Source organism: Ornithodoros turicata, chromosome 6 (assembly GCF_037126465.1).
Source record: "Ornithodoros turicata isolate Travis chromosome 6, ASM3712646v1, whole genome shotgun sequence".
NCBI lineage: Eukaryota > Metazoa > Arthropoda > Arachnida > Ixodida > Argasidae > Ornithodoros > Ornithodoros turicata.
Genome location: NC_088206.1, coordinates 29,280,757 through 29,302,957, shown reverse-complemented (window position 1 = coordinate 29,302,957; position 22,201 = coordinate 29,280,757). Strand labels below are relative to the sequence as shown.

Here is a 22,201-nt window from a genome sequence, read left to right as displayed (position 1 = left end):
ATATATATATGTATGTCGTCCACGTCTTATTATTTTACTTAAGATGGCTACAGATTAAGATGGCTTCTATGGCTGCACGTAGAGAAACAAATACTCATGTAACGATGCGACAGCACCAGAGGACACGTGTCTCGCCGTGTTTGCGGCTCGTCAGCCCTGGGTAGCTACGCATCGTTCGGGATCGGCAAACCAGGGGTCACTCAGCGAGCGATATACACCTGGGAGGGTGACTGAGCACTCCTCAATGCCACAGCGCAAGCCAGTGAAATATAAAGATGCGCAGCTACCCAGGGCTGACGAGCCGCAAACACGGCGAAACACGTGTCCTCTGGTGCTGTCGCATCGTTCCATGAGTATCCGTTTCCCTACGTGCAGCCATAGAAGCCATCTCAATCTGTGAGTTTGAATTTCAAACACGTCTCACGTCATTTACTTGTCTCTTTAATGGCTTTCCCCCTCTTTATAGTTCACTGGCTTGCACTGTGGCATTGAGGAGTGCTCAGTCACCCTCCCAGGTGTATATCGCTCGCTGAGTGACCCCTGGTTTGCCAATCCCGAACGATGCGCAGCTACCCAGGGCCGACGAGCCGCAAACACGGCGAAACACGTGTCCTCTGGTGCTGTCGCATCGTTCAATGAGTATCTGTTTCTCTGCGTGCAGCCATAGAAGCCATTTTAATCTGTAAGTTTGAATTTGAAACACGTCTAGCATCATTTATTTATTTTTTAATGGCTTTACCCCTCTCTCTCTTTCTCTCTCTCTATATATATAGATAAAGAAATAAACGAATGCGGTAGACCACGAAAAATAAACCTGTTTAATAAAGATCAGAAGTGGAGACGGTGCTTCTACAGGACAAGGAATAATAGGTGAACATTAAGAACTAAGAGGGGGTGTTCGACGTTTCGACAGCAGCGCTGTCTTCAACAGGAATGGAATATTATAGTAACGCAAGACAATTCCAAAGAGTGAGAGCTGCCCTCTCTCCTTGTACATATTCCAATCTCATTCTTTGGAATTGTCTTGCGTTACCATAATATCCCATTCCTCTTGAAGAGAGCGCTGCTGTCGAAACGTCGAACGCCCCCCTCTTAGTTTTTAATAAAGTTACCTTTTTATTCCTTGTCCTGTAGAAGCACAGTCTCCACTTCTGATATTTATTGAATACCTATATATATATATATATATATATATATATATATATATATAGATTAGAAGCTTAGGAGGGCGGTTGACCACGAGAATGAAATAAGCAGGAAAAATCAGAAGACGACAAAGAGCTTACAGGAAAACACAAAGGGGAGTTTATTAAGACATATAGGGATAGGGGTCGACGTTTCGGCAGTCAGCGCTGCCTTCGACGGGACTGGGGTTTGGTGACAAGAACAAGCTTTATATATGGGAGAGGGTTATGTACAAGGGAAAGAGAGCAGCGCATGCGCTTTTGTCATGACTAACATAGGTTGGTGACTAAGTGAAAGGGGAATGACCGGGTCTGTGCAGCAGGACCTTGAGGAAATACCCGTGAGCCTGAAAAAGAGACAAAAGAGTATGTATTGTGCTGGATTAGGAATGCAGGTTGCGAATAGTAGAAAGGATTCCTGGATCTTCGTTTATCTGACACTGAAATTTATGAATGAGATAAGACTCGCGCTGTTCCCTGAGCCGCTGGGAAAGAAAGCCTGACTGCAGGATGAAAATAGATATATTGGTAATTGAGTGTCCTGGTTTACTGAAATGGCGCGACACTGGCAGATTAGGTGGTTATTGAATCGCGTTCTAAATGAAGTAGCTGTCTGTCCGATATATTGGGCGTTGCATTCATTACATTGAAGAAGATAGACAACATTGGAAGAATTACAGTTAAAGTCGCCATTAATGTTGACCCGATAATTTGAATTGGTACTATCTGCAGAGTTAGCGGCTTGCATTGATTTACAAATTTGGCATCTAGTTGCATTACAAGTACCAATTCAGTACCAATTCACTCTCCACAAATTGTCAGCAGTAGCACTGAGGCGTTCTTTAAGCTCAGAAAAATCGCGGATAAAGTTGCACGCTACACCTCCCATCGTGATACTTTGGCTACTTATCATGAAAACGACAGGATGCCGCGTGGGCTAGAAATCCAAAAAACATCAACCTTCCCCCTGAACCATGAACGCAATGTGCAATGGCTGTCCATTCTTAACAAAGCATCTTTAGACCTAACTAAAATTCTAATTTCTCACTGCCAAGATACTATCCAGTCTCTATCCGAAGACGCCGACGCCATTAACAGCACTACCCCGTTGTCACATTCTCATAGATCAGAGTTAGACAAATTCCTCCAAAAGAAAAACGTCCACCTGAAGCTCCGAAAGCAAAAGAAATTATTTAGAGACAAAATCGATTGCCCTCCAACTCATAATAATTCCACAGATTCGGCATCCTCTAATTCCGAAGCCAGTAGCAATACTTCACAACTACGTCCAGATACTCCGTTAGACAGCAACAGCCAGTTTGCCCCCGACATCCCCACACTAACCAAATCTAGCGTAGTGAACATTTCTTCCCGTGACCTTACACCCGCGGAAATCTCTCTACTGGAGAAGGGATTATCGTTTTGTCCCAATAACAGTAAAATCGATGAATATCAGCTACATCTGGATCTTGACAACTTTGCGCGGCGACTACGCCTTACGGAATACTTCTACGACAAACCACAATCAAATCTAAATCCTTTCCGTATAAAATCCGATTTTACTCCCAACCCGAACCGAGATAAAAGTCTTGATATGTATATCAAAGCTGTTCAGAAAGATATTCTCAGTACTTATGCAAGCTCAAACAATCGGAAATTCCGGCACAATCTTACGAAAGCAGAACAGCAAAGCATGTCCGCGCTAGAAAGCAACGAAGGTATCATCATCAAACAGGCTGATAAAGGAGGTGCCATAGTCGTAATGGATAAGCAAGCTTATGTGGCGGAAGGACTCCGTCAACTTAATTGTGCAGACTTTTACAAACCTCTCGAATCCGACCCCACTAATGAAATTGCCGCAGATATATGTAAAACACTAAAACGGTTAAAGACCACTAAGAGAATTGGCGATGCGCTCTACGAATACTTACTTCCTAAAGACCCTAAACCAGGCCGATTTTACATGCTCCCTAAGATACATAAACCAGGCAATCCCGGAAGACCAATTGTGTCCAGTAGCGGTACCGCTACAGAAAATATATCGTCCTTCGTCGATCACGTTCTCAAATCTATCCCCCCTAAATTACCTTCCTACGTCAAAGATACCAACCATTTCCTTCAAACTGTATCGCAAGTAACCGTTCCCTCAAGCTGTCTCTTGGCAACGTTAGACGTCACGTCCCTTTACACTAATATTCCCCACGCAGATGGTATAGCAGCGGCCGTTTCAGCATACAAAAATCAACCTGACCAGCCATATGATCCTACTGTCCTCACCGAACTGCTAACACTTATTTTGACCTCCAATAACTTTGAATTTGATAACAAGCACTATCTGCAAGTTAACGGGACAGCTATGGGCACGAGAATGGCCCCCAACTATGCAAATATCTTCATGGCATCCCTGGAGGAAACATTTCTCGAATGTTCCGTGTTGAAACCACTTTTGTACAAGAGATTTTTAGATGATATTTTTATCATATGGCCTCATTCTGAAAGCGACCTTCTCACGTTCATCAACCGGTTCAACCAAATTCACCCTAACATTCAATTTACCTCCCACTACTCCGCCTCCACTGTTACCTTCTTGGATGTGGAAGTCAAGTTACAAGACGGCGGCATCTCAACCAACTTATACCGGAAGCCTACAGATGCTCAGCAATACTTATCGTTCCGCAGTTGCCATCCAAGGCATACTAAATTAGCCATACCTTATAGTCAGGCATTGCGCCACCGCAGAATATGCACTAACGATGCCGAACTAGACAACCATCTCCAACGACTAGAACAAACCTTCATTGATCGTGAATACCCGGACAAACTTGTTAAAGACGCTATAGCCAGAGCAAGATCCACAGATCGCCAACAATTGCTCCAAAGATCTCCTCGAGCCAATGGTGATTCTGCAGTAAATCTCACTGTCACATTCAATGGCAGCGTTCCTAACATTAGCCGGATACTCAACCGCCACTACACAATTCTTTCACAATCTGATCGGATGAAGGAAATATTCTCACAGCCACCGCGCGTAAGTTATCGCCGGGCGCGGAACATCCAAGACAGACTAGTAAATGCCAAAATTAACAAACTTCCAGAAAATAACATTGGTTGCCACCCTTGTAATGCAACTAGATGCCAAATTTGTAAATCAATGCAAGCCGCTAACTCTGCAGATAGTACCAATTCAAATTATCGGGTCAACATTAATGGCGACTTTAACTGTAATTCTTCCAATGTTGTCTATCTTCTTCAATGTAATGAATGCAACGCCCAATATATCGGACAGACAGCTACTTCATTTAGAACGCGATTCAATAACCACCTAATCTGCCAGTGTCGCGCCATTTCAGTAAACCAGGACACTCAATTACCAATATATCTATTTTCATCCTGCAGTCAGGCTTTCTTTCCCAGCGGCTCAGGGAACAGCGCGAGTCTTATCTCATTCATAAATTTCAGTGTCAGATAAACGAAGATCCAGGAATCCTTTCTACTATTCGCAACCTGCATTCCTAATCCAGCACAATACATACTCTTTTGTCTCTTTTTCAGGCTCACGGGTATTTCCTCAAGGTCCTGCTGCACAGACCCGGTCATTCCCCTTTCACTTAGTCACCAACCTATGTTAGTCATGACAAAAGCGCATGCGCTGCTCTCTTTCCCTTGTACATAACCCTCTCCCATATATAAAGCTTGTTCTTGTCACCAAACCCCAGTCCCGTCGAAGGCAGCGCTGACTGCCGAAACGTCGACCCCTATCCCTATATGTCTTAATAAACTCCCCTTTGTGTTTTCCTGTAAGCTCTTTGTCGTCTTCTGATTTTTCCTGCTTATATATATATATATATATATATATGCAGGAAAAAAAGCCATTAAAGAAACAAATAAATGATACTAGACGTGTTTGAAACTCAAACTTACAGATTAACATGGCTTCTATGGCTGCACGCAGAGAAACAGATACTCATGGAACGATGCGGCAGCACCAGAGGACACGTGTTTCGCCGTTTTTGCGGCTCGTCGGCCCTGGGTAGCTGCGCATCGTTCCGAATTGGCAAACCAGGGGTCACTCAGCGAGCGATATACACCTGGGAGGGTGACTATAAGCACTCCTCAATGCCACAGTGCAAGCCAGTGAATTGTAATGCAGGAAAAAAGCCATTAAAGAAACAAATAAATGATACTAGACGTGTTTGAAACTCAAACTTACAGATTAACATGGCTTCTATGGCTGCACGCAGAGAAACAGATACTTATGGAACGATGCGGCAGCACCAGAGGACACGTGTTTCGCCGTTTTGGCGGCTCGTCGGCCCTGGGTAGCTGCGCATCGTTCCGAATGCGCAGCTACCCAGGGCCGACGAGCCGCCAAAACGGCGAAACACGTGTCCTCTGGTGCTGCCGCATCGTTCCATGAGTATCTGTTTCTCTGCGTGCAGCCATAGAAGCCATGTTAATCTGTAAGTTTGAGTTTCAAACACGTCTAGTATCATTTATTTGTTTCTTTAATGGCTTTTTTTCCTGCATTACAATTCACTGGCTTGCACTGTGGCATTGAGGAGTGCTTATAGTCACCCTCCCAGGTGTATATCGCTCGCTGAGTGACCCCTGGTTTGCCAATTCGGAACGATGCGCAGCTACCCAGGGCCGACGAGCCGCAAAAACGGCGAAACACGTGTCCTCTGGTGCTGCCGCATCGTTCCATGAGTATCTATATATATATATATATATATATATATAGTTGAAATAAATGGGAGACAGAAGACGAAAGTAGGGGAAGTAACAAAAAAGGGGTTTATTAAAACTTAAAAATCATAAAAGTTAGGGAGGATGTCTACGTTACGGCGGAAGCTCCGCCTTCTTCGGGACAAAAGAGCTAAATGTGGCCACGAGGCTGATAAGGGGCTTGAGAATGACGTGGTCGGTTGGGGGAAATTCCCGCCACCTGGCGGTTGTCAATTGGGGAAATTCCAGAGCGTTTCTGTGTCAGGTCCAGGAGTGGGGTCATCGTCCTTGTGGGTCAGTGGGGACCTTGATCTGGCTGAAACGAGAAAAGGCAACAGGGTCTTATCTAGGTTGTTAGACTTCTTATTGTTGACAGCATGCCAGGGTCCTCGTTAATGGCCGATCGGAATTTGTAAATTAGGTAAGATTCCCGTTGTTCCCGGGAGCGGTCGGAGGTAAAGTTCGACTGGAGAATAAAAACTGAGGCTTCGTTGATTGAATGTTCTGGTTGTTTGAAATGGCGTGAGACTGGGAGATTAGGTTTCTTGGTAACATCCGATCGGTGATTGTTGAATCTAATTCGGAAAGAAGTTTTTGTCTGACCCACGTATTGGGCCCGGCATGTGTTGCATTGGATTAGATAGATAACGTTGCATGAGTTACAGTCTACGTCTGCGTTGATCTTGACGGTAAAGTTGGAATTCGTACTTCTGACCGTTTGTGCGGTCTGCATTAACTTGCAAATCTGGCATCTCTTGCCATTACATGGATGACAGCCCGCCGGAGGGCTAGTGGGTTCGCCTACTTTAGAGCGGACCAAGCTATCTTGTAAGTTACTTGTACGTCTGTAAGCGACGCGTGGTGGATTAGGAAATACGTTTTTCGTGCGTTCTGACTGGAGAAGGATACTGTGGTGGCGGCTAAGTATGTTGTTAATGTTTGGGATATTTCCGGCGAATGTTACAGTTAAGTTCACGGCATTACTTTCTGATTTGTTTTGTCTTGTCTCCAGTAAGCTTAGACGGTTTGCCTTACGAGCTCTGTTGAGAGCATCTTGAACTAGATCGGGTGGATACTGACGACCGACAAAGGTTTGTTGCAGCTGTTCTAAATTTCTGTCCAGATCGTCGTCATTCGAGCAGATTCTCCTATACCGAAGGGCTTGACTATAGGGAATGGCCAGTTTCGTGTGGCGAGGATGACAACTATGGAATGACAAGTACTGCTGAGAGTCTGTGGGTTTACGGAACAGATCAGACGTTAAAACTCCATTGGTTAGCTTAATTTGAACATCAAGAAAGCTAACAGTGACGGCAGAATAGGTGTGAGTGAAGTTAATAGAAGTATGGAACTCATTGAAATCGCGTATAAATTCCAATAGGCTGTCTTCCGAATGTGGCCAGATCATAAATATGTCATCAAGGTAGCGCTTGTATAAAGTGGGTTTGTCCTCACGCGTGCTCAAGAATGCTTCTTCTAGTGAACCCATGAATAGATTTGCATAGTTTGGTGCCATTTTAGTGCCCATAGCGGTGCCGTTGACTTGTAAATAGTGGCCATCGTTAAATTCAAAGTTGTTGTTCTTTAGGATCAGTTCTAGTAGAGTAGATACGACAGATGGATCACAAGAAGAATCAGAGTACTTTGAAAAAGCCGCCTCGGCTGCAGCTATGCCATCATCGTGGGGAATATTGGTATACAGGGAAGAAACATCTAACGTAACTAGGAGACTAGATGGGGGTGGCTGACATTGATTTAGTATTTGCAGGAAGTGATTGGTATCCTTGATGTACGATGGTAGTCGCGGGGGTATGTCTTTAAGAAGATGATCTACGAAACTAGAGAGTTTTTCAGTGGCTGTCCCATTGCAGGAGACGATTGGACGTCCGGGGTTCCCCGGTTTATGAATCTTTGGGAGCATGTAGAATCTACCTGGCTTTGAGTTACGAGGAAGAAGGTATTCATATACCGCCGAATCGATCTTCTTTGCGGCCTTTAATGCCTTTAGATGTTTTGTGATATCTGAAACAATCTGTTCCGTGGGATCAGTGTCTAAAGTTTTGTAAAACGTGGCACAGGCCAATTGTCGCAGTCCCTCATCGATATAATCCCGCATATTCATTACGACAATTGCACCACCTTTATCTGCCCTTTTGATTATTAAGTTTTTCGATTTTTTAAGATGCGACAGACTACTTTGTTCGGCTTGACTCAAATTTGGTTTGGTTTTGCGGGAAGAGGGATTATATGAAGTAATTATATCTTTTTGAACTGCTTTTATATATATATATCAAGAGCTTTTTCGCGATTGGGCTCTGGCGTAAATTCACACGGTGGCTTGAAAGGTTTGGGTGCTGTATCAGGCTTATCATGAAAATACTCTTTCAGACGCATACGTCGGGCAAAATTATCTAAATCGAGATGGAGTTGGTATTCGTCTACCTTGTTATTATTTGGGCAGAATGAAAGCCCACGGCTAAGAAGTGATAGTTCAGAATCGCTGAGGGGGTGGGACGACAAATTAACAACATTTTGAGGTGACGTATTGGTTGTGTTGTCATGAGCGTTAGGATTTTGATTGTCACAGTGTTCGGTTTCACCTTGGGAATCTAACGAGGGAGTAATTATGTTACTACTACCTGCGAGATTCGCGTTATATTTAGACATAAGGTCAGGATCTATCTGGTCCCTTGTCATTTTTTTACGTTTGGTGTTATTCACAGTTTCTTCCAAGTTCCTAGTGAACTGTGCCAATTCTGACTCATGCGCGTCCGTAAGGGTCACAGTATCGCGGATAGTTTTAGCTTGCTGAGATATTTCTGCAGTTGTTTCCTCACAGTGGGCTATTAGAACTTCCAGTAATGCAGTAGAGGCGTTGCTAAGGGTTTCATTCCATTTCTTTTGAAGCCAGATCAAGGTCCCCACTGACCCACAAGGACGATGACCCCACTCCTGGACCTGACACAGAAACGCTCTGGAATTTCCCCAATTGACAACCGCCAGGTGGCGGGAATTTCCCCCAACCGACCACGTCATTCTCAAGCCCCTTATCAGCCTCGTGGCCACATTTAGCTCTTTTGTCCCGAAGAAGGCGGAGCTTCCGCCGTAACGTAGACATCCTCCCTAACTTTTATGATTTTTAAGTTTTAATAAACCCCTTTTTTGTTACTTCCCCTACTTTCGTCTTCTGTCTCCCATTTATTTCAACTATAATTACGTAGCCGTCCGATCCAACTCCAACTTTTCAAGATATATATATATACAGTCAAGCCTCGCATTACGAACACCCTTCGTTTCTCAGAAAATCGTTCGTAAATCGGGGTATTCGTAAATCGAGGTCCGAGGTGTGCAGTGCACAAATACCTCACGAAACCACGGGAAATTGATTTGAATAAGCTTTGTTTTTGAAAATATTGCGTAATTGTACTTTGCACCATACTTTCTGCAGGTCTATCCTGTTTAGAAGAGATGACAGAAGTCTGACACCTGACTCATCCACCCGGTCCTTAAAGTACCGTATCGCTCGCGCATGAGACTGTTTCTAACGGCAAATATCACGCTTGTCACCGGCTGTCAGGACTGAACGCCTTCTCTTGGAACGGCAAGATGTTTCCATCTCGGAGACCTCGTCCAAACTCACAACCGTTCGGCTGCAAACGCCCGAATTATTCTTTCAGGAAATGGTGAATCATGTTTGTGGAACGTAGTGGCGTTGGGACATTGTATGTTTGACCTTGGCAGCATGTACTGAGGAACTTTCATTATCCTCCGATCAATTGGCCTGTCCTCTGTACGTTCATAACGCCCGTTCGTATATCGAGGTCAGAATGGCTTGGCTACTTTGGGTCCGTTCCCTAATAATCCGTTCATAGTTCGGATATCGAGGGTTCGTAAAACGAAGTCAAAATACACGGAAAAAGTTTGGTTCCCTGTGGAGCCGTTCGTAAGTTGAGGGAATTCGTATATCGAGGGTTCATAAAACGAGGTCCGACTGTATATATATATTGACTGTAAGGGAGTTGACATAAGGGGACTAGTGACTGTAAGGGAGACTTTGCTTTAGTTTTCTAGTGGATGGATAGCTCGTCAAACTGTGGGGTGGCGGTTCCCTAATCTGTATCCCTGTGGTGACGAAAGTGGATGTGACGCATGAGACACACACAGATAGTGGGGCATCCACCAGAGATGCTCTCAGATTGTGTGGCTCTTATCTGTGACATCAGAGATTATTCCAAGATAGCGTTTTTTCTACCACTCACTCACAATCACTATGGCTAATGTTCCGCACATGAGCAAGTGAAAGGGTAGGTGGGAGTACGTAAGCATAAAAGCAGATATGGGTGGACATATCAGTGTGCAGTTGTCACTAGTGCTCCGGTCTGCACTTGATGGCTCAAAATGGGTCATAACATAACCAATACACTCTGTTGGCAGGTCCAGTCGATCGTTCTACTCGCCATGAAGAACCGAAAACATCTCCACCCTTCACATCATCCAGCACGACACCAGGAATGATGACAAGTGAGTATAAGAACGCCCACAATAGCAACTGGTATTATATCGTGGACGTCTGGAAACGTATCTACCCCAGCCACATTCAATATCCGTAGTAGGACGGCTAATTTAGGCACAACTCATATCAGGACAATATATACCAGGAAACGTCATGCTGGAAAAGATCAAACAAGAACAACTAAGAAAGTGCGCATAGATTATCAAATGTGGTTTTGAAGTTTCAAGTTGTTCAGGAAAACCGCAATTAGCTGAATTGCTGAGCAATTAGCTGAGTATGGACATGTGTACACGGAAGTTTTACAATAGAAGGACTAATCGTAATACTAATAGTAAATAATGTATAGAAGACGGGCACCGCGAATAACAAAACTCGTACGGCTCTGTGGTCAGCACAGTCACGTGACTGCCGGGGCTGTGATGTCAGAGCTTGATGGGCACGTGTGTTCAAGTGTTTATATCCCTGCAAGTACGCCACGTAAAAAAATAATTTTGATGCGCCATGTCCTTAAAGGTATGACCCCGCCTTAGATTATTCGCACAGACAAATGACTGACCACAACAGATCACAAAAGTGGACAGCTCCTAGACTCCCGAGAAGCAAAATCACTTGAATGAAGCAAAAATCTGTGACAACCCCAGACCTCCACGGGGAAAAAAGTCGAATGTTGCATAAAAATATCAAAACACCTTAGACCCTCAACACCCTGAAATATAAGTTGAATAAATTATTAATTAATTATATTAAATATTAATATATTGATATTATTAATTAATATATATTAATATTAATGAAATATTAATTATTTTCGATTTATGTGAACGATCTTCCATCGGTTTCCGACAGGCTTTCGACTTTCATGTATGCGGACGACACGTGTTTCCTCTTCAGCTCTCCAGATGTTTCCGAAATTGCGCCGACCGTGTCCCATGAGGCAAACAAGATTGCTCATTGGTTTGCTATTAACCGTCTGACGTTGAATCTGTCTAAGACAAAGTTTCTTGTCTTCTGCAAGCCTTCTGCCAAATATGTCAAAATGAGCATCTCAATTCATAACAATGTTATAGAACAAGTAAATGTTATTAATTACCTAGGCGTGACCTTAGATTCTCATCTCACGTGGAAACCACACATTGATAAAGTTGCTAAGAATATTTCCAAGTCCTGTCACATTTTATTCCTTGCCCGTCAATATTTTCCATTACATGTTTTACGTCAATTGTACCTCTCATTTGTGCAGTGTCATCTAATTTATTGTGCCACTTCTTGGGGTACTGCATTCCCAACATATCTGGATCGTCTGTTCAGGCTTCAGAAGAGAGCTATAAGATTAATTACTTGTTCTTGCAGTAGAACTTCCTGTATTGAGTTTTTTAATTCTCTGAATATTCTCCCACTGCCTGATCTTATTCGAGAGCGTCGTGCCTTACTTGTAGAGTCAATTGTAAAGAATAACGTTCCTTTTAATAACAACATATTTAAAAAATGTCCAAGAGGTAACCGAAGCGTCATGTCGAATGACTTTATGTTATATCGGCCAAAAAATGTGTATGGTACCAGATTGACAGTGTGTTTTGGGCCGCGACTCTGGAACTCTATGCCTCTTGAGGTTAAAAACAGCCAGTCATTCCGCAACATGCTACGACGATACCTTATGGACACTTCAGCCTATTTGAACCCAGGAATGTAACTGTTTGTTGCATTATTTATCTCACCTGTTTTTCTGTTCCATTTACCCCGCGGGGCATGAGCCTGTACTAGCGAAAGCTATTGGACACGCCCCACGGTTTTTCTTGTTCTTTGTTTCCTAGTGATGACAATAAACAATAAACAATAAAGCGCGAGACGGTGACAACCACTACGGCCCTGCGTACAAAAATAACTTCAATGACGGAAAGAGTATGACAATCCCCTAAACCCCCGCGTAGAAAACTTACTAAATGATACAAAAAGTGTCAGAACCACCCCATGTACAACAATAATTTGAATGAAGCGCCAAGCGTGTGACAACCCCTAGACCTCCTCGTAGTAAACTAACAATCAAACACAAGAGTGTGACAACTCTCTTACAGAAAAAGTGCTTGAGTAGTATAGCGACATGGTCCTTTGAGCTCCTTTTGCGACAGGTGTCACCATCGCGTCTGGGCCGACTTCACTCTCGATTTTTTTCCCGAGTGCGGTGGGCGGCGAGTGCGCTTACCATTTTTCAGCCTGGGCCGTCTTCACGCGCAATTTTTGCCTCCGCGCGGAGAGCGGCGCGTGGGCGGATGGCGTGGTTATCGTTTGCACATATTTCCGCCTGGGTCGACTTCATTTGCAATTTTTTCCGTGCGCGGTGGGCGGCGCGTGGGCAGTTATGAGGACATACAAGTAAGGACATGCACGCCTAAGTAAGGGCATACACGCTGGCAACCCTGACAAGGGATGCAACCATCGCACATGGGTCGACTTCATTCGCGATTTTTTCTGACTGGGCTGACTTCACTCGCAATTTCTTTTCAGCTACAGCAGCTGTGTGTTGGGTGGTTTGCATGCAAGTAAAGGCATACACGGTGGCAATCCTGCCAAGCGATACAACCATAGCACCTGGGCTGACTTCATTCGCGATTTTTCCTACAGGGCGATCTCACTCGCAAATTATTTTCCACTACAACAGCTGTGCAGTGGGCTGTTTACTTATTATATATATATATACAGGGTGTCCACGCTAAGTGTGAACATATTTTTTAAAAATATATCAATCAGTTTTTCCGAGATGAAATCAATTGCAATATAGGATATGCTGAAGGGCACTCCCTAGGGGGGCATTAACAGACTCCTAATGCAATGTCTTAATTAACTTTCAATAATTAACTTTCTAATTATAAAAGCTACGAATTTGCTCCAATGAGAACATCTGATCTCTTCGGTCACAAGATACCAAAGCCGTTTTCAGAACAAAAATCCGCTCGATAGATCGTCCGCAAAAAAATTGGTGAAGGAACGCCATTTTTCTTTATTTTATTCATTGCGCACCTCTAGAGACGCGGCTTTCCTTCGCCCCCAATACGAGAGGATGAATGAGCGCACTATCGCCTCTTGCGTCCTGGAAAAAGATTAAAAGAAAACAGAAAATGCAGCTCAAGATAAGGGCAGTCGCGATAGAGTCACCCGATAGATTTGTGTTTTTGTTTTGTTTCCGCAAGTTAAAGCTAATCTTCGACGCATGAGGCGGCGCTGTGCTCTTTCACTCTCTCACACTGGGGGTAAAGGAAAGCCGCTTCTTTGAAGATGCGCAATAAACCAAATAAAGAAAAAAATGGCGTTCCTTCACGAATTTTTTGCGGACGATCTACCGAACGGATTTTGTTCTGAAAACGGTTTTGGTATCTGGTGACCGAAGAGATCAGATGTTCTCGTTGCAGCAACTTCGTAGCTTTGATAATTAAAAAGCTTATATAAAAGCTTATATATATATATATATATATATATATAAAGTAAAAAATAGCCGAAGCTCTGTAGCTGCGCGGTGAGCATATGTTTACAATTTGATCGTGCACTCCCAGCCAAAGACAGCTGTTTCGCTCTACTTGGAGCTCGCCAGCCTGGCATAGGGAAATGACACGATCTTGTGTCGGCACAACAGTGCGTCTCGGCGAGACGTCAATGTTCCACGGTGACGACGCCACCTGTGGAGGCCGCAGTGCAAGCCAGCAAGTACATATAAAAAGTAAAAAAATAGCCGAAGCTCTGTAGCTGCACGGTGAGCATATGTTTACAATTTGATCGTGCACTCCCAACCAAGGACAGCTGTTTCGCTCTACTTGGAGCTCGCCAGCCTGGCATAGGGAAATGACACGCTCTTGTGTCGGCACAACAGTGCGTCTCGGCGAGACGTCAATGTTCCACGGTGACGACGCCACCTGTGGAGGCCGCAGTGCAAGCCAGCAAGTACATATAAAAAGTAAAAAAATAGCCGAAGCTCTGTAGCTGCACGGTGAGCATATGTTTACAATTTGATCGTGCACTCCCAGCCAAGGACAGCTGTTTCGCTCTACTTGGAGCTTGTCAGCCTGGCATAGGGAAATGACACGATCTTGGGTCGGCACAACAGTGCGTCTCGGCGAGACGTCAATGTTCCACGGTGACGACGCCACCTATGGAGGCCGCAGTGCAAGCCAGCAAGTACATATAAAAAGTAAAAAAATAGCCGAAGCTCTGTAGCTGCACGGTGAGCATATGTTTACAATTTGATCGTGCACTCCCAACCAAGGACAGCTGTTTCGCTCTACTTGGAGCTCGTCAGCCTGGCATAGGGAAATGACACGATCTTGGGTCGGCACAACAGTGCGTCTCGGCGAGTCGTCAATGTTCCACGGTGACGACGCCACCTGTGGAGGCCGCAGTGCAAGCCAGCAAGTACATATAAAAAGTAAAAAAATAGCCGAAGCTCTGTAGCTGCACGGTGAACATATGTTTACAATTTGATCGTGCACTCCCAGCCAAGGACAGTTGTTTCGCTCTACTTGGAGCTCGTCAGCCTGGCATAGGGAAATGACACAATCTTGGGTCGGCACAACAGTGCGTCTCGGCGAGACGTCAATGTTCCACGGTGACGACGCCACCTGTGGAGGCCGCAGTGCAAGCCAGCAAGTACATATAAAAAGTAAAAAAATAGCCGAAGCTCTGTAGCTGCACGGTGAGCATATGTTTACAATTTGATCGTGCACTCCCAGCCAAGGACAGCTGTTTCGCTCTACTTGGAGCTCGTCAGCCTGGCATAGGGAAATGACACGATCTTGGGTCGGCACAACAGTGCGTCTGGGCGAGACGTCAATGTTCCACGGTGACGACGCCACCTGTGGAGGCCGCAGTGCAAGCCAGCAAGTACATATAAAAAGTAAAAAAAATAGCCGTGGCTCTGTAGCTGCACGGTGAGCATATGTTTACAATTTGATCGTGCACTCCCAGCCAAGGACAGCTGTTTCGCTCTACTTGGAGCTCGTCAGCCTGGCATAGGGAAATGACACGATCTTGGGTCGGCACAACAGTGCGTCTCGGCGAGACGTCAATGTTCCACGGTGACGACGCCACCTGTGGAGGCTTGGAGGCTTGCTGGCTTGCACTGCGGCCTCCACAGGTGGCGTCGTTACCGTGGAACATTGACGTCTCGCCGAGACGCACTGTTGTGCCGACCCAAGATCGTGTCATTTCCCTATGCCAGGCTGACGAGCTCCAAGTAGAGCGAAACAGCTGTCCTTGGCTGGGAGTGCACGATCAAATTGTAAACATATGCTCACCGTGCAGCTACAGAGCTTCGGCTATTTTTTTACTTTTTATATGTACTTGCTGGCTTGCACTGCGGCCTCCACAGGTGGCGTCGTCACCGTGGAACATTGACGTCTCGCCGAGACGCACTGTTGTGCCGACCCAAGATCTTGTCATTTCCCTATGCCAGGCTGACGAGCTCCAAGTAGAGCGAAACAGCTGTCCTTGGCTGGGAGTCCACGATCAAATTGTAAACATATATATATATATATATATATATATATTTACAGTTCAAGCGTGCCACAATCCCAGCTGTGGACGGCCGTTTCGAGCTTCTTGGCTCTCATCGGCACAGCGGGATTGTGGCAGGGATTGTGGCACGCTTGAACTGTAAACATATGCCTCACGTGCAGCCATGGAGCATTTGCTCATTTTTGTATTTGTATCTTTTCTTACTGGCTTTGCACTGCGGCCTCCAGAGGTGTTGCTAACACCCTGGAACATTGATGTCTTGCAGAGACACAATGTTTGTGCCGACCCAAGAGCGTGTCACATCCCTACGCTGTGCCGATGAGAGCCAAGAAGCTCGAAACGGCCGTCCACAGCTGGGACTGTGCCACGCTTGAACTGTAAACACATGCCTCACGTGCAGCCATGGAGCATTTGCTCATTTTTGTATTTGTATCTGTACTTACTGGCTTTGCACTGCGGCCTCCAGAGGTGTTGCTAACACCCTGGAACATTGATGTCTTGCAGAGACACAATGTTTGTGCCGACCCAAGAGCGTGTCACATCCCTACGCTGTGCCGATGAGAGCCAAGAAGCTCGAAACGGCCGTCCACAGCTGGGATTGTGGCACGCTTGAACTGTAAACATATGCCTCACGTGCAGCCATGGAGCATTTGCTCATTTTTGTATTTGTATCTGTACTTACCGGCTTTGCACTGCGGCCTCCAGAGGTGTTGCTAACACCCTGGAACATTGATGTCTTGCAGAGACACAATGTTTGTGCCGACCCAAGAGCGTGTCACATCCCTACGCTGTGCCGATGAGAGCCAAGAAGCTCGAAACGGCCGTCCACAGCTGGGATTGTGGCACGCTTGAACTGTAAACATATGCCTCACGTGCAGCCATGGAGCATTTGCTCATTTTTGTATTTGTATCTGTACTTACTGGCTTTGCACTGCGGCCTCCAGAGGTGTTGCTAACACCCTGGAACATTGATGTCTTGCAGAGACACAATGTTTGTGCCGACCCAAGAGCGTGTCACATCCCTACGCTGTGCCGATGAGAGCCAAGAAGCTCGAAACGGCCGTCCACAGCTGGGATTGTGGCACGCTTGAACTGTAAACATATGCCTCACGTGCAGCCATGGAGCATTTGCTCATTTTTGTATTTGTATCTGTACTTACTGGCTTTGCACTGCGGCCTCCAGAGGTGTTGCTAACACCCTGGAACATTGATGTCTTGCAGAGACACAATGTTTGTGCCGGCCCAAGAGCGTGTCACATCCCTACGCTGTGCCGATGAGAGCCAAGAAGCTCGAAACGGCCGTCCACAGCTGGGATTGTGGCACGCTTGAACTGTAAACATATGCCTCACGTGCAGCCATGGAGCATTTGCTCATTTTTGTATTTGTATCTGTACTTACTGGCTTTGCACTGCGGCCTCCAGAGGTGTTGCTAACACCCTGGAACATTGATGTCTTGCAGAGACACAATGTTTGTGCCGACCCAAGAGCGTGTCACATCCCTACGCTGTGCCGATGAGAGCCAAGAAGCTCGAAACGGCCGTCCACAGCTGGGATTGTGGCACGCTTGAACTGTAAACATATGCCTCACGTGCAGCCATGGAGCATTTGCTCATTTTTGTATTTGTATCTGTACTTACTGGCTTTGCACTGCGGCCTCCAGAGGTGTTGCTAACACCCTGGAACATTGATGTCTTGCAGAGACACAATGTTTGTGCCGACCCAAGAGCGTGTCACATCCCTACGCTGTGCCGATGAGAGCCAAGAAGCTCGAAACGGCCGTCCACAGCTGGGATTGTGGCACGCTTGAACTGTAAACATATGCCTCACGTGCAGCCATGGAGCATTTGCTCATTTTTGTATTTGTATATATATATATATATATATATATATATATAGGGGAGAAAAGACACCAGAGACTGAAGTAGGGAGTAGGGGAAGTTATTTATTAAGCTGGCATTTAAACTAAGGGTCTGGGGAAGTCTACGTTTCGGCGGAAGCTCCGCCTTCTTCGGGACTGAAGGGCCTTCTTCGGGACTCAGTCCCGAAGAAGGCGGAGCTTCCGCCGAAACGTAGACTTCCCCAGACCCTTAGTTTAAATGCCAGCTTAATAAATAACTTCCCCTACTCCCTACTTCAGTCTCTGGTGTCTTTTCTCCCCTATCTATATTCAACATCCTGGTCGTTCGAACCTAAATTTTGTAGCGTATATATATATATATATATATATATATATAAAGAGAGGAAAAAAGCCATTAAAAAATAAGAAAAATGACGCTAGATGTGTTTGAAATTCAAACTTACAGATTAAGATGGCTTCTATGGCTGCACGTAGAAAAACAGATACTCATGGAACGATGCGACAGCACCAGAGGACACGTGTTTCGCCGTGTTTGCGGCTCGTCGGCCCTGGGTAGCTGCGCATCGTTCGGGATTGGCAAACCAGGGGTCACTCAGCGAGCGATATACACCTGGGAGGGTGACTGTCACCCTCCCAGGTGTATATCGCTCGCTGAGTGACCCCTACTAGTGACCCCGTACTATACGATTAGCTACATGCTATCAGTGAGTTACACTTGGTTTAAACGATGGTATAGACAGTTCAAATAGGTACAAAAATGGCACTTCCGCCCTGGTTTACACATACACTTTTTATACCTTTTCTTCTGACAGTGTAGAAGGAGCAGTTCGTCAAGTGCAACATTAAAAAGTAATAAACGGTAAATGTTGCCTGAAGTGATAAGTCACAATATTGCTATTAGCATTTGTATCTATGCCCATACATGCACAAATCACGTGTATTAGTTGTTCATCAAATGTACAGCAAAAACAAGTAACACATGTCCGTAAATAAGACATTTCGGCGCCTAGTATTAGCTCTATAGAGACTGTATAGAAAATGTATACATTCTAGTTCCTGAATCCTGTATAGAATGTGTATAGTGTTTAGCTGTTAAAAACCGTATACAGCTTTTATCTATTTCCTATGCACAAAATTGACACTAGATACGATAAATAGATTATGTATAGGTCCTGTATAGAAACTAGAAAATCATTCTTATTGCTTGCGTGCCAGCTACTTTTTCCGTCGGCGCAGGGTGCGGGCCATCACCGCTCCTGTGGCTATGGGAGACCGGCACTCGGTGTCGGGAGTGCCGGGAGTAGGTGGCAGTGGTTTTATCGCCGGTAGCGGGATTTTGAACACCGTGGGAGTACTACTAGGATTTATATTGACACGGTTTATTTCGGCACGATTTATTTAGGAACGATTTATTTTGGACGGTTTATTTCGGACGGTTTATTTCGGTCACCACCCGAGGGGAGCACGCATAGATTGTTATTTCAGTAGCGAATAACAGTCACTAAAAACATTTCCTCCAACCGTTAATATATTACTGCATTAAGGACTGTGTTTATTATTCAAATTACTCGAACTAGACCAGCACAAACTCCACACCAAATTAATGAGCCAACCCCGTACTATACGATTAGCTACTGCGATCAGTGAGTTACACTTGATTTAAACGATGGTATAGACAGTTGAAATAAGTACAAAAATTGTACTTCCGCCCTCGTTTACCTTTTTTTTATACATACGCTTTTTATACCTTTTCCCCTGACAGTGTAGAAGCAGCAGTTCTTCAAGTGCAACATTAAAAAGTACTAAACGGCAAATGTTCACGTCGTCTGAAGTGATAAGTCACAATATTGCTATTAGCATTTGTATCCATGTTCATACATGCACACATCACATTAGTTGTTCTTCAAATGTACAGCAAAAAAAAGTAGCACATGTTCGTAAATAAGATCTTTCGGGACAGCTATAGTATTAGCTCTATAGAGACTGTATAGAAAATGTATACATTCTAGAGTCTGAATCCTGTATAGAAACTGTATAGAGTTTACCAGTTAAAAACCCTATACAGCTTCTATCTATTTCCTATGCACAAGATTGACACTAGACACGATAGATAGATTCTCTGTAGGTCTTGTATAGAAACTAGAAAATCATTTTCATAAGGGCCTATATATATATATTGACTGTAAGGGAGTTGACGTAAGGGGACTATTGACTGTAAGGGAGACTTTGCTTTAGTTTTTTAGTGGATGGATAGCTCGTCAAACTGTGGGGTGGCGGTTCCCTAATCTGTATCCCTGTGGCCACGAAAGTGGATGTGACGCATGAGAGACACACAGATAGTGGGGCATCCACCAGAGATGCTCTCAGATTGTGTGGCTCTTATCTGTGACATCAGAGATTATTCCAAGATAGCGTTTTTTCTACCACTCACTCACAATCACTATGGCTAATGTTCCGCACATGAGCAAGTGAAAGGGTAGGTGGGAGTAAGTAAGCATAAAAGCAGATATGGGTGGACATATAAGTGTGCAGTTGTCACTAGTGCTCCGGTCTGCACTTGATGGCTCAAAATGGGTCATAACATAACCAATACACTCTGTTGGCAGGTCCAGTCGATCGTTCTACTCGCCATGAAGAACCGAAAACATCTCCACCCTTCACGTCATCCAGCACGACACCAGGAATTATGACAAGTTAGTATAAGAACGCCCACAATAGCATCTGGTATTATATCGTGGCCGTCTGGAAACGTATCTACCCCAGCCGCATTCAATATCCGTAGTAGGACGGCTAATTTAGGCACAACTCATATCAGGACAATGTATACCAGGAAACGTCATGCTGGAAAAGATCAAACAAGAACAACTAAGAAAGTGCGCATAGATTATCAAATGTGGTTTTGAAGTTTCAAGTTCTTCAGGGAAACCGCAATTAGTTGAATTGCTGAGCAATTAGCTGAGTATGGACATGTATACACGTAAGTTTTACAATAGAAGAAGTAATCGTAATACTAATAGTAAATAATGTATAGAAGACGGGTACCGCGAAATTACCGCGTAATTCGTACGGCTCTGTGGTCAGCACAGTCACGTGACTGCCGGGGCTGTGATGTCAGAGCTTGATGGGCACGTGTGTTCAAGTGTTTATATCCCTGCAAGTACGCCACGTAAAAAAATAATTTTGATGCGCCATGTCCTTAAAGGTATGACCCCGCCTTAGATTATTCGCACAGACAAATGACTGACCACAGCAGATGACAAAAGTGGACAGCTCCTAGACTCCCGAGAAGCAAAATCACTTGAATGAAGCAAAAATCTGTGACAACCCCAGACCTCCACGGGGAAAAAAGTCGAATGTTGCATAAAAATATCAAAACACCTTAGACCCTCAACACCCTGAAATATAAGTTGAATAAAGCGCGAGACGGTGACAACCACAAGAGCCCTGCGTACAAAAATAACTTCAATGACGGAAAGAGTATGACAATCCCCTAAACCCCCGCGTAGAAAACTTACTAAATGATACAAAAAGTGTCAGAACCACCCCATGTACAACAATTTGAATGAAGCGCCAAGCGTGTGACAACCCCTAGACCTCCTCGTAGTAAACTAACAATCAAACACAAGAGTGTGACAACTCTCTTACAGAAAAAGTGCTTGAGTAGTATAGCGACATGGTCCTTTGAGCTCCTTTTGCGACAGGAGGTGTCACCATCGCGTCTGGCCCGACTTCACTCTCGATTTTTTTCCCGAGTGCGGTGGGCGGCGAGTGCGCTTACCATTTTTCAGCCTGGGCCGTCTTCACGCGCAATTTTTGCCTCCGCGCGGAGAGTGGCGCGTGGGCGGATGGCGTGGTTATCGTTCGCACATATTTCCGCCTGGATCGACTTCATTTGCAATTTTTTCCGTGCGCGGTGGGCGGCGCGTGGGCAGTTATGAGGACATACAAGTTGGACATACACGCGTAAGTAAGGGCATACACGCTGGCAATCCTGACAAGGGATGCAACCATCGCACATGGGTCGACTTCATTCGCGATTTTTTCTGACTGGGCTGACTTCACTCGCAATTTCTTTTCAGCTACAGCAGCTGTGTGTTGGGTGGTTTGCATGCAAGTAAAGGCATACACGGTGGCAATCCTGCCAAGCGATACAACCATAGCACCTGGGCTGACTTCATTCGCGATTTTTCCTACAGGGCGATCTCACTCACAAATTATTTTCCACTACAACAGCTGTGCAGTGGGCTGTTTACTAATCATATATATACATATATATATATATCTTGAGAAGTTGGAGTTGGATCGGACGGCTACGTAATTATAGTTGAAATAAATGGGAGACAGAGGACGAAAGTAGGGGAAGTAACAAAAAAGGGGTTTATTAAAACTTAAAAATCATAAAAGTTAGGGAGGATGTCTAC

General features: G+C 44.8%; 1 long non-coding RNA gene across 2 annotated transcripts in view; it reads left to right on the top strand.

Annotated features, from left to right (window-relative positions):
* Positions 1-20,457, top strand: part of LOC135397779 (uncharacterized) — a 46,704-nt gene extending 26,247 nt beyond the window's left edge. For both annotated transcript variants that reach the window (XR_010423739.1, XR_010423740.1), the window contains exons 2-3: positions 10,344-10,430; positions 20,387-20,457. This is a non-coding gene — a long non-coding RNA (uncharacterized LOC135397779). The remainder of the gene's footprint in view (positions 1-10,343; positions 10,431-20,386) is intronic.
* Positions 20,458-22,201: the final 1,744 nt, after the last annotated feature.